The 14411-nt window shown below is 37.1% G+C and overlaps 2 pseudogenes; one reads left to right on the top strand and one right to left on the bottom strand.

Moving 5' to 3' along the window:
- Positions 1–3288: 3288 nt before the first annotated feature.
- LOC147944194 (uncharacterized) lies at positions 3289–5436 on the top strand (annotated as a pseudogene).
- A 558-nt stretch (positions 5437–5994) lies between these two features.
- LOC147944193 (uncharacterized) lies at positions 5995–8673 on the bottom strand (annotated as a pseudogene).
- Positions 8674–14411: the final 5738 nt, after the last annotated feature.

Below are 14411 nucleotides of genomic sequence, written 5' to 3'. Positions count from 1 at the left end.
TGATCTGGGAGCTAAAGACCTCAGATATCTCTTGACCACGAACCACGAACAGCTTCCCTACGAACAGCTCCTTGCTTCCCGTGAACAGCTTCTTGCACTCACCCACGATCGACGAACCACGAACAGCAAACCTCGACCAAGCTGTCGAGAGAACTTTGAACACAAGCTAAGGGTTGCTTGTGAACAAGAGGATCTTCGAACAGGAAGGATTTGATCTCGGATGGAAGTAAGAACAGGAAGTCGGTTTAGGGTTTTAGGGTAAGGGAGAATAGTCGGCTGCTTTAGGGTTTTGGGAGAGAGGCTATCGTGCTGATAACGTGTTGTAAATTAGGGAGTTTAGGGAGTAAATCTCTTAGGTTATTCTTGATAGGAATTGAGTTTACAACAAGTATATATAGTGTTACAAGTCCTAAGGTAAAACCGACATACTAATGCTATCGCCGATGGGCTTCGACTAACGGGCCGAAGGCTCTCGACCAAGTGTGGTCGAGAGGCTGCGTACGGATGGACTGATAATGGGCCGGTTGGATAGAGTCCACCAAGTGTTTTACAACATCTTGTTATTTTTTTGTTATTTTAAAATTTATGAAAAGATAAATGCTACTATCGTCAATATTAAGCAGTAGAGGATCTTCTTTAACAACGACTTTAGTCTGACTTTATGTTGATGCTTAGATGTTCAAGTCATTGTCCATCAAACGAACAAAAGCCCAAAAATAACAAATCAAATTTTTTTTATAACGAAATGTATTTGTCACTCCATCATTTATTATGAGAGGATAGTTGGTATCTTGTTCTAAATTGGAAAATATGAAAATCCTTTTTAAGCTTGGAAAACGACGGTACGCTACCACTGATCAACATTAATCTCTATCAAAAGTATCAATTAATGATACAACTAACAGTCTACATTATATTCATATTTTTGAAATACATTTTGTGATCTATACTTTAAGTCATCCTTAATTACATGGAAGGTCTTTGTAGAAATAATAATTTCAAAGTTTATCCAATTTTCATAAATTTTTTTACCTAATCAAATATAAATATATGATAATTCTTTCACTTTTATTTGATTTTATATTTAAATTATTTTGAATTATTATATAATACATTTATTAAATAGAATTTGTGATTTTTCTACATATGATGTGATTCAAATTTGGGACAATTGCAAAATTGGACCCCTGACTTGAGTTAATTGCAAAATTGGACCCCTTTTTTTCTCTCTCCAACATTTGCCATTTTCTTCCTACTAAATCCTCTGCCATTCCATGAATTCACAGAAATGCCATTATTTCTGATTTATTTGAATTTCTTGCGAAAATGTTTATTACATCCATATTCTCATATTCTTCTTTTATTTACGGTTGTGCCACCGCCATCAATTTTCTAACCACCATGAACAACCAAATTTGAAGCTCTTAATGCTTCAACAACCCAAATTTGTAAGCTTAAATAACACCCAAATTTGTAAGCTTAAATAACACCCAATGCTATGAGTACTTCATTTCTTCCATCTCCTCTCCATTTTAATCGAAAAAATTGAAAGTTCGTTAATCTTGTTATATCTCTTGAACAAGGAAAATTGGCGCTGTGTTTCTTCAGTGGTGACTAAATACGACGTCCTCGGTGCTTGACATTGCGAAACAACCACTGATAAGGTTATTTTCCGGTAGATTTCGTGATTTTATTTGTTTTTTTTGTCGAAATTAGACTTCATTTGTTAGTCCAACCGTCATAATATCATGTAAAGTCTACTATTTGGTCAGTTTTGCAATTTAAAATTTATCGACTTTCGAGCCCGTAGACTAAATTTCTAGTCTCCTTAATTTTATTTGAAAACAAAAAAATATAGTGTAGACTGCATTAAAATATTTCCAACCGATACCTCCAGTCTACTAAGGTATATTTTTGCAATTGACCAAATTCTTGACTTTTTAGTGATGACTGCTAGGCTAAGTCTTCTTATGATAATAAACGAGTAGACTTCTATAGTGACTGCTAGGCTAAGTCTTCGTTCGCAGTCTGCTTTGTTAAATTGTACTTGCAAAAATAGACCGCAAGAAATAGACTTCATTTGAAGTTATCCTCGTATAGTCTTTTTTATGTCTACTCGTTGATGTGAACATGAAGTCAGCATTATTTGAAAACCAAATTATTGCAAATTGGTGAATAATTTTTAAGAATTTCTTGTTGTATTCTTTGATATATGTTATTTACTTGCCTCTGTATGTTTTTGACATGAATCCATATTATACATATAGAGAAATCAAATTTTTGGTTTTCATAGGCAGTTAGGTCATTAGGGTAGACTAATTTTGGAAGTCAACATGTTGGAGTTATCTGTGAAGTCTGTATAATTGAAATAGAATTTAATTGAAATTTATAAAATTTTTTTATTGATTTTGTAGTTCATTTGTTTTGTATCGGTTATGTACTTGCCTCTGTCTTTTTTCATGATAATATATTATACTTTTGGATCAATCATGTTTTTGGTTTTGTTAGGCATCTAGGTTATTGATTTAAGACTTCTACGGGTAGTCAGCTACGTAATGAGTATTTGACTTGCTGCTTACTCTTTCAGATAAATGGCGCAAATACCTGTTGTTTTCGGAGTATGGGTGACGAGAAATGGGTCTTGGCATTTTGATATGGATGGACGCAAAGGTGGGAGAATGTTTTTTTTTGCGACACGGTTGTACATACGCTGAGCTTCTTGAAATGGCTGTAGAAGATTATCAGATTGACAAAGAAACTAAGATGGTTCAGTTATCATATCCCTTAACAGAGATGTTGCTTCAACAATTGCCCCAAGATACCCCTCCTGTCTATGTCACAAACGATAGATCAGTTTAGAACTTGATAGATTTTAGTAGTAGGAATGTTGTTCGCCTTTGCGTCTCTACGCGATGCATGGATGGACAGCCGGTTAAGAAATGTGTTAATGATATAAACAACTCTCGTTCTATAGACGATGGGGAGTCAACGGGTGAAGTAGGTGACGATGTAGATCCAGGTGCGGATGAATGTGTAGAAGAATGTCAAGAAGCTCTCCATGATACTACAAATGAGAAGCCGAAAGATGTTGATGACATGGATTTTGATTACAGTGAGTACGGAAAATTTGAAGATGAAGATGAAGATGACGATGACGATGGAGATCACCTGGATGTAGATGCTGAAGAAGGGAAACCGTTTATTGGTGGTATTCATGGACAATTAAATAATCCTTGGATAGACCAACTGAAAGTAGGTCAATGCTTTCCATGCAAACATGATGTCATAACAAAGGTGCCTTTGACCACTATTATGTTAAAATTCTCTTTCAAAATTAAGAAGTCCACAAAGACTCGGTTGGTGGCAATATACTCTGTGCCAGGATGCACGTGGAGGGTCGTTGCCAGTGTGAAGAATGATCCAACCACTTTTTGGGTCACGAAATATCTGAACGTGCATACATGTTCTATTGTGGACCGTGTAGCTCACCGTAGGCGTTGCACTTCCAAATATATTGGGATGCTTTTTGTAGACCGGGTAGGAATAGTTGATGGTGTTGACCCACAACATATCGAAGATTCAATGAGGACAATGTTCGGCATAACATTGGATTACACAAATTCGTATAGGGCTTTACAATATGCTTTGGAATATGTGAGAGGAAACGCCGAATCTGGATATGCGAAGTTGCCTTATTATCTTAGAAAAATAGAGCAGTCAAACCCGGGAAGTGTTGTTGACCTTGTTGTTGATTATGAGCATAGGTTTAAGTACCTTTTCCTATCTTTCGATGCTTCAATCTGTGGTTTCAATTACGTGATGCGAGTTATTGTGGTTGATGGGACCCATCTCACCGGAAAGTATGAAGGTGTATTGCTAGTCGTTTGCACACAGGATGGTAACTTTCAGATATTTCCGTTGGCATTTGGAATTGTGGACTCGGAGTGTGATGCTTCATGGGATTAGTTTTTCACCAAATTAAGTGAGTGTATCTCGGATGAATATCCACTGGTAGTAGTTTCGGATAGGTGCAGTTCAATAGCTAAAGCATGTCGCAATGTTATGCCATGGGCAACATGAGGGATATGTTACTACCATCTCCAACAAAACATAATTTCTAATTTCCATGGGAAGCAACTGATGTACTTGGTGAAAGGGGCAGCATATGCGCATATGCATGATGATTACAACCGCTACATGGCTTCCCTTAGTAACATAAATCCAGCCCTTGCAGCGTACTTGAATGAGGCAGATCCAGCTTTATGGTCTCGGGTTTACTGTCCCGGAGATAGATACAACATCAAGACTAGCAACATTGCGGAATCTATCAACTCCATGCTAAAGAGAGCCAAAGGTTATCCTATCACATATCTCATTTAGTTTATTACGAAAAAGTTAGGTAAGTGGTATTGGAAAAGACGAGAGGATGCACTAAGTCTGACAACCACTTTTAGCCGGGGTTTTGAGTTCTTATTAGCTGTAAGGGAGCATTACGCATATATGATGACGGTAGAACGCATTGATGGTTGGCGTTTCTACGTTAGGGGTGGGCAACGTGACTGTTTGGTTGATTTGGAAGCAAAAACTTGTTCATGCGGGGTTTTTAATGTAGAGAAAATACCATGTTCACATGCGATTAAGGCTGCCAAGTCAAGCGGATGACATATGTCTACCATAGTTAAAGCTTACTATACAAAAGATTATGTCTATGCGTCATACGCGGTAAACATCATGCCCAATGTCGAGCACGATCCAGTTGGGCCAGATATCCGATGTATACCTCCCATACCAAAACGGAAGCCTGGTAGGCAAAAGAAGTCTCGTTGGCTAACATGTCTAGAACTGTCACGTAAAAAGAGGAGCAAGCCGAGGAAGTCTCATAAGCAATATGCTTGTTCAAAATGCAGGCAGCCTGGACTTACTCGACCTCATTGTGTAAGTCTCAATCCCACCTGATATATTTTTAACGTTTTGTATATGATCGTCGGTTACACCAACAATTATTTGTTCAGGTTGCTAAAGACGGCGAGTAGAAGTTAACTTCATCGTGAAGTCATCTAGAATTTCCATACCAATAATTTGTCTCTGTAATAAAATATTAGGGATTATCCCACGTGTTCAAGTCGACATTATAAAAGACTAGTACTTAACTATCATATACTCGTAAGACCATTTTATGATACTCCTCTACTTAACCAAGCACCAACAATTAGAGGATAATGAGTCAAATTTCGGGGTCAGTTTCTGAAACAAATTTGCAAATACAAATTACTGGTCCAATCTGCAACTACTGTGGTAGATCGACGATTATTGTGAAATCATGGACAGATGCAAATCCGGGAAGAAATTTCTTCAGATGCACTATTCATGGATTTTCCCATTGGTCATACGCAGAACCATCACGTGGTTGGCAGAGGCGGAGCTTATTGGATGTGAGGGATGAGATCCGTTGGTTCAGAGAAGAAACCAAGGTACTTAAAGAATCTATAAGTGAAATGAAAGAACAAGTTGTTAACGGTTTGGTGAACTATGGGGTGGTTAATACACATGAGGAAGAGAAGAAGTTTGAATGTGAATTACTGGCAGCCAATGAAAGAGAGAAAATGCTTCGACAATTCTTGGTTTTGTCTTGGATAGGGTTCATTGTTGTCGTGGCCATGTGTCTTGGGATGTGTATGAAGTATGTTGTAGAAGAAGTCTTTCAGTTAACTTCAATCATATGTCTACTAAACTTCCCCTGTACGCTATTTTTGTTTACTAAGCTTTCGCTGTACGCTACTTGTCTTTTTTTAAGTTATTTTTACTTTTTGGCCATCTACACTCTTTCACTCTGTTTTAAGCTTAATGTTTGAAGTTATATATACGAAACAAAAAACTGACCAAAAAATACCAATATCCCACATATAACTAGTTCTTGTCAACAAGAACAATCATCCTTACACATTAGAGTTTTAAAGGAGGATCATAGAAAAAATATTAAGATCCCGCCCATCATCAGAGTTTAATCACTAGGATCCCACCCACAAAGTCCATGTACTTCGCTGTCCACAGATGAGTGAACATAGCGTCTAGGAAAGCCACTCTACTCGTTTTAAACCTCTCAGGCTGCTGTGCGTGTCGATGTCTCAATAGATTCAACCCCGCATCCATGTGCTGGATAACCACATGGATTTAAAACGAGGTTATATAATTTGAAGTCCGAAGTTTACAAGTATACTTGAAGTAGAAGTTTTCTAGTAGACTTACCGAATCTCGTAGCCACACTGTTTTTGTCTGCAGTTCGTACCACCACAGACAAGTTCGGGATTTCTCTAGGACCTTGTTCTTGTACGTCCTGCGGGTGATGACATACCTTAAAAGTTACTAGAGTTTCGAAAAATAGAATTTTTGAAACATACCATAAAAGTTAGAAGACTGACAGATCTTTCTTTAAGAAACCAAGCAAAACCTTCTTCAAGTTCTTGTCTGCTTTATCAAAAGGATTGTACGCTGACGTAGCTGACTTATCACCCATGATAGTCTTGGCTATGTTATCACCAACAAACGGAGAACGTTGACTTGACGCCAACCTCTTAGCCCTTTCGACCTTGCCATGTGCCGCAATCCTAGCCGCTTCTTTCCTTGGTTCTTGTTTCTTGGCTCTAGCAGTCAACTCTGCAGCTGTTGGGATTTCCGTGCGAATAAACACAGGTGGATCTGACTCAGTGTCAGATGAATCAGAGCTGACTATCTTTGGCACCTTCGTATTCGTACGAGTAACAGCTGGAGATGTTTGCGGGGTCTGAGATTGACCTGGCTTGTTCTGCAAATTCCGATTTAAAAGTTACATGATCATTTATGAAAACAAATAATATTAAAGTCGCAGCATATGTTTAGAAGTCTCGAATAAAACAAACAAAGACAACACGGATAAAGAAGTCTACTTCACATAAGGAAGTCTACTTCTGACGGATAAGGAAGTCTACTTCACATAAGGAAGTCTACTTCACATAAGGTAGACATCACTTGTTTTTATGTCTTCGAAGTTGAGAACTTCTGGAAGTCTATTTTTTCTTCGCCTTGTACCTGGTATTGTGATTGTGAGGGATCGTAGTAGGAAATTGCAAGTGTTCAGAACTAACCATATCCGCCTGAGAGTCCTTCTTCTGTTCCTTTGATACAGCCTCTTGTCTACCAGTAGCCGCCTGAGAGTCCTTCTGTTGAGCAGCCACAACCTCTTTCGTACCAGTAGCTGCCTGAGAGTCCTTCTGTTCCTTTGGTAAACAATCAGCCTCTTTCGTACCAGTTACATCTCCCTTCATTTTGGTAAGATCCAAAGACAGGCTTTCAATCTTATCAGTCAACACGTCAAACCGCAAATCGCAACTGTTGAAACCTTCTCTCATCTGATCGAGCAGAGCTGCTCCCCACATGCCGAGCTCATTTTTAAAGGAATCCACAATGTTGAATTCCATGTCAGTCGAAGGACCTGGACAGTGCCTCTTCCCACTTGGTTCACCAAATTCACCGGCTCTCTTATTCGATCCCTTTTCTTCAATCTTAACCTTCTGATTGTTGGATTCATAAATACCAACCGTCTCCCACAAACCTCTCGTCCACTTCCATGGACCAAAATCCCCATTGAATGCTCTCAAAATGTTATCAATCTTCTCATCTGCTTCATCGTCTTCCCAAACAGGACTAATCATGCCACCAATGGTTTTGAAGTTTCTGAAGTTTGTCTACAATTTATATAAAACAGGAAGCAAAAGCAAGTTCAAATCTAACACAATAGGGTTACCGACTCATCTAATATCGTACATAAACTATAGACAAATCACAGGGATGCATACCTGTTTTAGAATATGCTCTTTGACATATTTTCTTCCGCGAGAACCACGGTAAGCAAGCAACGGTGGACTTGGATTACCTGGAAACGGTTCCCCAATTAATTTGGCAAAATCAGGCATAGATTCGTACACCCATATCTGCAGAGGTTCGACCAATCCGTCTAAGGTGTAACTCTGCTTGTTTAAGTCCTTCTCCTTAACAGACATAATCAGTTTCTCAAAGCAACTCTTCCCCAGGGATAATCAAGAAATGCATCTAAATCCATGACTAGCCTAGCCATATTTAGACGGGTGGGCGTTGATGGTTTCCTAGCTTCTATAAACCCAGCGTAGATGGCTAAATAACCCAACCTAACACGATCGATTCTATCCCAATCGTTTGAGTTCTTACATGCTGCGACCAGTTGCTTAATACTCGGACCGTTGTCTAAATTGACTCCAAGCTTCTCCCAAAACTCTTCCATCTTGTCTGAAACCTCAACCTTTGGCTGCTCCAACGACTCGACAGTTAAGTCCACAGTTAAGTCCAGTGATAGCTTCAAACTCATTCAAAGAAAATCGTAAAGGGTTAGATCCAACAAGACTCCAAATCTCGTACTTTTTGTTGCAGACTATCTATAAGGTGAACCAGTCTGGAAGCCCATTCAAATTGGAGACGGTTGAACTGTAACAAGACACCCAGTCGAGATTGATAAATCTCGTCCCATTCATCCGGCTCGAGAGCTTTGTAGAGTTCATCAAACAGCTTCGTATCGTTGCTGTAATAGCCGATGCTTTTTTGAGGAAGCGGCTCTTCACCTTTCGTGTAAAACCTCCGAGGAAATTCTGGTTTTCTCTCATCCATTATGCAAGATAAGATTAGGTTTGGTGGGGAAATTAAAAAAAAAATACTGAGAAAGAGGAAGACTAATCCAATAAGTCTATGCGTCAAATTGGAAAAGAAGGCTACTATCGAATTGCAAAAGAAATCAACCTTCAGTTTGATCAAAGAGGACAACTGCGGCGAAGACGATGCGGCGAAGATGAAGCTGAAGCGGCTGGGTTGAAGAATACAGAGTTCGTTGAGATCTGGTACAAATAAGTTAAACAAAGTAAGTAAACTGACAATCTGAAAGATAGAGATTTAGGTTTAACATGAACAAAAAAGAATGGAAAATCAACCGTTAGTGATAAGCGATAGAGATAAGCGGCAGAGATAAGCGGAAGCAAAGAGTTTTCTAGTTCCTTATGACGAAGAATTAGAGATAACTATCCTTTGTTACCTCCGTTTTTAAGTTGTAAAACCTACAATAATTATAATAATCCCAGTTTTATAAAACCAAAACCGTTTTATTATAAACAGTACCGGAAAATTATAATGAAATTTTAAAGAAACCGATTAAAACCGGATCTCGCATATCGTTAAATTAAACATATAAATATTACCGCCAACTAACGTCAAATCAATTTATACCTTGTAATGATTATGTTGACGACTTCTCTGGCAGACTTTGCCACGGGAAACTGAACCGTCTGCAAATCCATCAAATCAAATTAATTTTTGTACTATTATGATGAAGACTTCTTTTTGGGGAAACTAAAACATACTTTAAACCGCAAAACTATCAAATCAAATTAATTTTTGTACTATTATGCTGAAGACATATCAAGTAGACTTCTTTCTCGGGAAACTAAAACGTACTTTAAACTGCAAAACTATCAAATCTAATTAATTTTTGTACTATTATGCTGAAGACTTATCAAGTAGACTTCTTTCTGGGAAATTAAAACGTACTTTAAACTGCAAAACTATCAAATCTAATTAATTTTTGTACTATTATGTTGAAGACTTATCAAGTAGACTTCTTTCTGGGGAAACTAAAACGTACTTTAAACAACAAATCTATCTAATCAACCAAATTAATACATGGACAAAAGTTGCGTGTGAATATAGAATTCTACACTTACAAGTATAAAGTGATATGATATAGAATCTTTCTAAAAATGAAACAAACGTGAAGTGATATAGAGAAAGTTTCAATTACCCAACCGTGATCAGTCTCCAATTAAGCGTGGATGATTTATATTCACCGATACAAGACTTTCAATCACCAATTCTCCGTCGTCAAGATGAACTACGTAATATTTTTTTTAAAGAGAAAAGAAATGATTGACTGATAACTTTTTTGGTTGCAGTTTTAAAATAATCAAAAGGCTCCGGGCTGGTTTATATATACGAGACGAAACAGTTACATAATTAATAACGCAAACCGTCGCGTCGTAAATCATTAACGAGTAGACTTCGTCGACTGACTTCTTAATGGAGAAGTCTACTAAATAGGTCAAATAATGAAGTCAACGATATCGTCCAAATATTACAGAAACTGAAGCAAGTTTAACAGATTACAGACATAAATACGCCATTCAAACAAATGGCCACGATAAACAGAGGTTCACAGATTTTAATTGAAAGGTCTACGAAGCAAAAGAGATTAATACAACAATTAAGATTATACCGGCGATTAAGACATTCTTGACCACCCCGCGTACACGACTAATTGACAGACGTAATTCCTTCATTATATCTTTCACCTTTTCTAGCTCCTGCTAAACCCATAGCATTTCATCATTTTCCTAGATGGCTGTAATAGAATCCCTTTGGCCAGCAAGTCCACCTCTCATTGCTTGAAGTTCTTGCATAATAGCCTCATCCCACCATTTCATAATATGGTCCTCTCCATCCTATACCGTACCATATAAATAAATATACCATAAGAATATTATCTATACTCAAATAATAATTATACCAAACGAATAAATTATCATATAATCTAACAACCTCATGGTTATTGCATCCAAAGAAAATCCTTCCAGGATTGTCGGCTGTGGTGGAACATTTTATAACGGTTTCCCTTCTGCAGAAACATCTGTCAGGAATTCCAACTGTCAGGCCAAGAAAGTTTACTTCGGGTTGACCTTCACTCCATACTTGCAAAGAACTAGAAGATGGCTGAGTGTAGCTGTGTAACCCCATATCTGTGTGCAAAATGAACAAAAAACTATGAGAACATATATATTTTCGAACAAAATTAGCTAAAGCGTTACAAAAGCAAATAGCCGACTTCCTATGATGAGAATACTTATCTGAGATGTCCTTGAGTTTCGAAGACGATAAATGATGAGGATAGAATCTGAATTTTTGAGAGCAACAATATCGGAATTTTAGAGAGAGAAATTGTGGAGAGAGAGAAAGCACATACAAACTAGGGTTCACCTACAGAAAGAAGTATTTATATGGTTACCGAATCCGGTTAGGTTAAAATCAGGGAATTGGTACGCATTCGGGTAGGTTCAGCTATCGGTTTGGTTAAATTGTCGGTGAGCTTAAAATAATATAATATTAATAGTTGATGGCATTACAAAGTCAACCACCAATAGTCTATAGAGTAGTCTACTTAAGCAAACCCTAAATCAAATAATTTTAACCAAATCAGCCTTACCTCCCTTATTTTGACTAGTTTATATGTAAATTTATTTTATAACAATGCAGGAAGTCTATGTGGTTATTATTTGGTCAAACGGTTAACCAACTTATTTTTATAAATTTTAAAATTAAAATTTAACATATAATTAAGGAGTAGACTTACTTTTAAGTCTTCCCTTTGACGTCAATAAGAAATCAACAGTAAAGATATCTATTGCAGACTTGCTCGGGTTAAATCTGTCATTTCGGCTTCTGTTTTTTGTTTGGTCGTAAGGGAGTCAACTGTAATTTCAGCACCCTTAGTGGTTATGTTTCTCGAAAACGAATATGGGGTCTACGATTTCATTCAAATGCAAATAAGGGTACAAAAAATGCAATTGTCCCTTCAAATTTTTTAGACAATCGATGAATAAAAAAAATGCGTATACAAGGATGTCTCATATCGCTTGGAAAAATAGGGCAATGTTTCAGAGTCATACTATAAAAGAAACCAAAATGATTCTGAATACAAATAAGCAGTAAAATTGATTAATCATACATTCAAATTTATAAATTTTCTTTGGTTTACTCTGATTCTTTATTTTAAAGAATTTTAACTTTTAAAAAATAAAATAACATTAACTCAAAGCTACACGAGTAAAAAATCATTTCATTATTTTGTTAACCCTATCAATATTAGAGTAATAGATATATCTAGTTAAATTGATTAAATTAATATTATGTAAAAAATGAAATTGTCCCATGGGATAAATCATAAAATTAACAATCAAAATACAGTTATATAATATTATCTCTAAACAAAGCAAACAAAAATAACAAACAAATACAACTTAGAATTTAAATTTTTTAGTTACAAATAACTTGTCCCATGGTATACTATGGGTTAAAATATATTATTGTGTCAATTTACTGCTTAAACAAATTTATTCATAATTATATGGTTATGGTATACTGCAGGTTCTGACATTGCAAATTGCACCCAAAGCTAATGCAATTTGCTGGAGTTATACCTAAGCCTTTTAGCTAGTTTCTCCATTGACGGAATTGGATTTGAGTTAATATTCTAGGAGGTATCTACAATTTAGAGGAACGTTTTCTCTTAGACTTGGGTTATGCTGACCAGTAGGGTCAGGGTTATGTGGATGTTGGATCACATTGTGGTACAAAACTTTGCCATAGTGGAAACATGTTGTAGTTAGACGGTATTGCGGGATTCAAGGACAAATTTTTGTTGGTGGAGCAGAATTGTAACACCCACAAACCAGAAATCCGGGTTGTGCATCGATCGACGCCAGTGAGTGCATCGATCGATGCAACTGCACAATTGGTGTTCAGGTTAGTTATATTTTCTCCAGGTTTGACGTGGTTTAGTTGATGGAAAACCTAGGGTTCGAGTATTTAAAGGGAGAACTTGACGCCACTTATTCTTTTAGCCACTTTTTTCATTTCTGGAAGAAGAGAAAGAGGAAAAAAGTTCTTGAGAGGTTTTTCAGAGTTTCTGGAGATTTCTAAGTCCGATTTTGGTGTTTTTGGAACATGGAGAAGGAGATCTGAGCGAGAGTGTCGAGTAGGGGTCGTTGGGAGGCTTGAATCTCGCTGTTATTTGCCAGATCTGCTTGTTTTAGAGGTGAGTGCGGGACCATGAATTATCTAAGCGACTAGATGTGTGTTTTGAGTGTTTTTGGGTGTTGATTGCTTATGTTGTTGTTTGTGAGTGTTTTGCCTTGAGTTTGGTGGTCTTTGAAGGATGTATTCGGCATCACAAAGCCAAGAGAAGTCGGTGGAGATCGTGGCGATACTTCGCACAACTGCATCGATCGATGCAAGGTGTGCGTCGGTTGATGCAGTTAGAGATTTTGGAGGAGACGCAAGGTTGAATCGGTCGATGCAGCTAGGGATTTGGAGGTTGCATCGATCGACGTAAGGAGTGCATCGGTCGATGCAAGGTCGCAGAATCACAAATGTGTTCAGAATTGTCTGGTTCGCTTGTTTTGTGTATTGTTTGTGTTTGTCTTTTCGCTTGTGTGTAAAGTTCAGTAGATGGGAGGATTGCCTCACTGAGTATTTGTGATAATACTCATGCATCTCAATTATTGTTTGTGGTGTGCAGATATGTGACGTGGAATCATGGCAATGAGGAGGAGGATGATCTAGGGTCTCGGTTATTCTGTTGTGGTTATGTTTATATGTTGTTGGAACCTTGTAGAGAAGTATGCTAGATTGTTGGATAGAATGGTATCATGTTGATGTTTTATTGGAGTTTGTTATGAGTTATGTTTCTGCTGTGCATGTTATTGGATGTTGGTTATTATTGGTATTATGGTTGGTTAGTAATGTTTATGTTGTAGGTTAATTAAGTAGTATGAGATGATTAATTATATATTAATAAAAAAAACGGGTTGGGTTGTTTCAATGTGTAGGTGTGGTGAGTGTGTTATTGGATGTTCTGTTCAATGGCTGGTTTGTTATGTTTTATTTGTGGTTATACTCTTGATTTGCTTGTGTGTATAGCTCGTAGATGGTAGGATTACCTCACTAGGTATTTCTGGTAATAGTCACGCATCTCATTGTGTTTGTCATGCAGGTAATGTGTAGCGTGGAATCATAGCGATGAGGAGGAGGATGATATAGGGTCTTGGTTGTATTATTGGCCATGTTATTTATGTTGGAACCTGGTTTAGAAGCATGTTAGGTTGATGGTTTTTACTGGTTTTAGTTGATATGGTATTTATATTAAACTGGAGTTGGTTTGGTTTGTCTTCCGCTGTGCATATTGATTTGTTTTTGGTTTATTGTTTGGGTTGTAATCCCCCATATATTAATAAAAAGGCACACTTTTGAAAAAGCTGATGTGTCGCCGTCACAGAGCTCGAGACACATTTAGCTATTTAGCCTCATTTAGATTTATTATTTATATTAAAAATTAGTTATTCTTAAAAATTTTATTACATAAAGTTATTAATATTAATTAAGTTTAACCTTTAAATATATTTTATATATTAGTAAAAATAATTTATTGAAATGCATGTGTAACCCACGCGGATCTCACAAATTCAAGCGGAACAAATGCAAAGACATTTTGGCGGCTCAAAATATTTAAATCCGTTGCGGGATGGCTT

This window comes from Camelina sativa, chromosome 5, assembly GCF_030686135.1.
Source record: "Camelina sativa cultivar CO46 ecotype springtype chromosome 5, ASM3068613v1".
In the NCBI taxonomy this organism is placed as follows: domain Eukaryota; kingdom Viridiplantae; phylum Streptophyta; class Magnoliopsida; order Brassicales; family Brassicaceae; genus Camelina; species Camelina sativa.
Note: the sequence above shows the minus strand (reverse complement) of the source record. Positions and strands in the feature narration are given on the sequence as shown.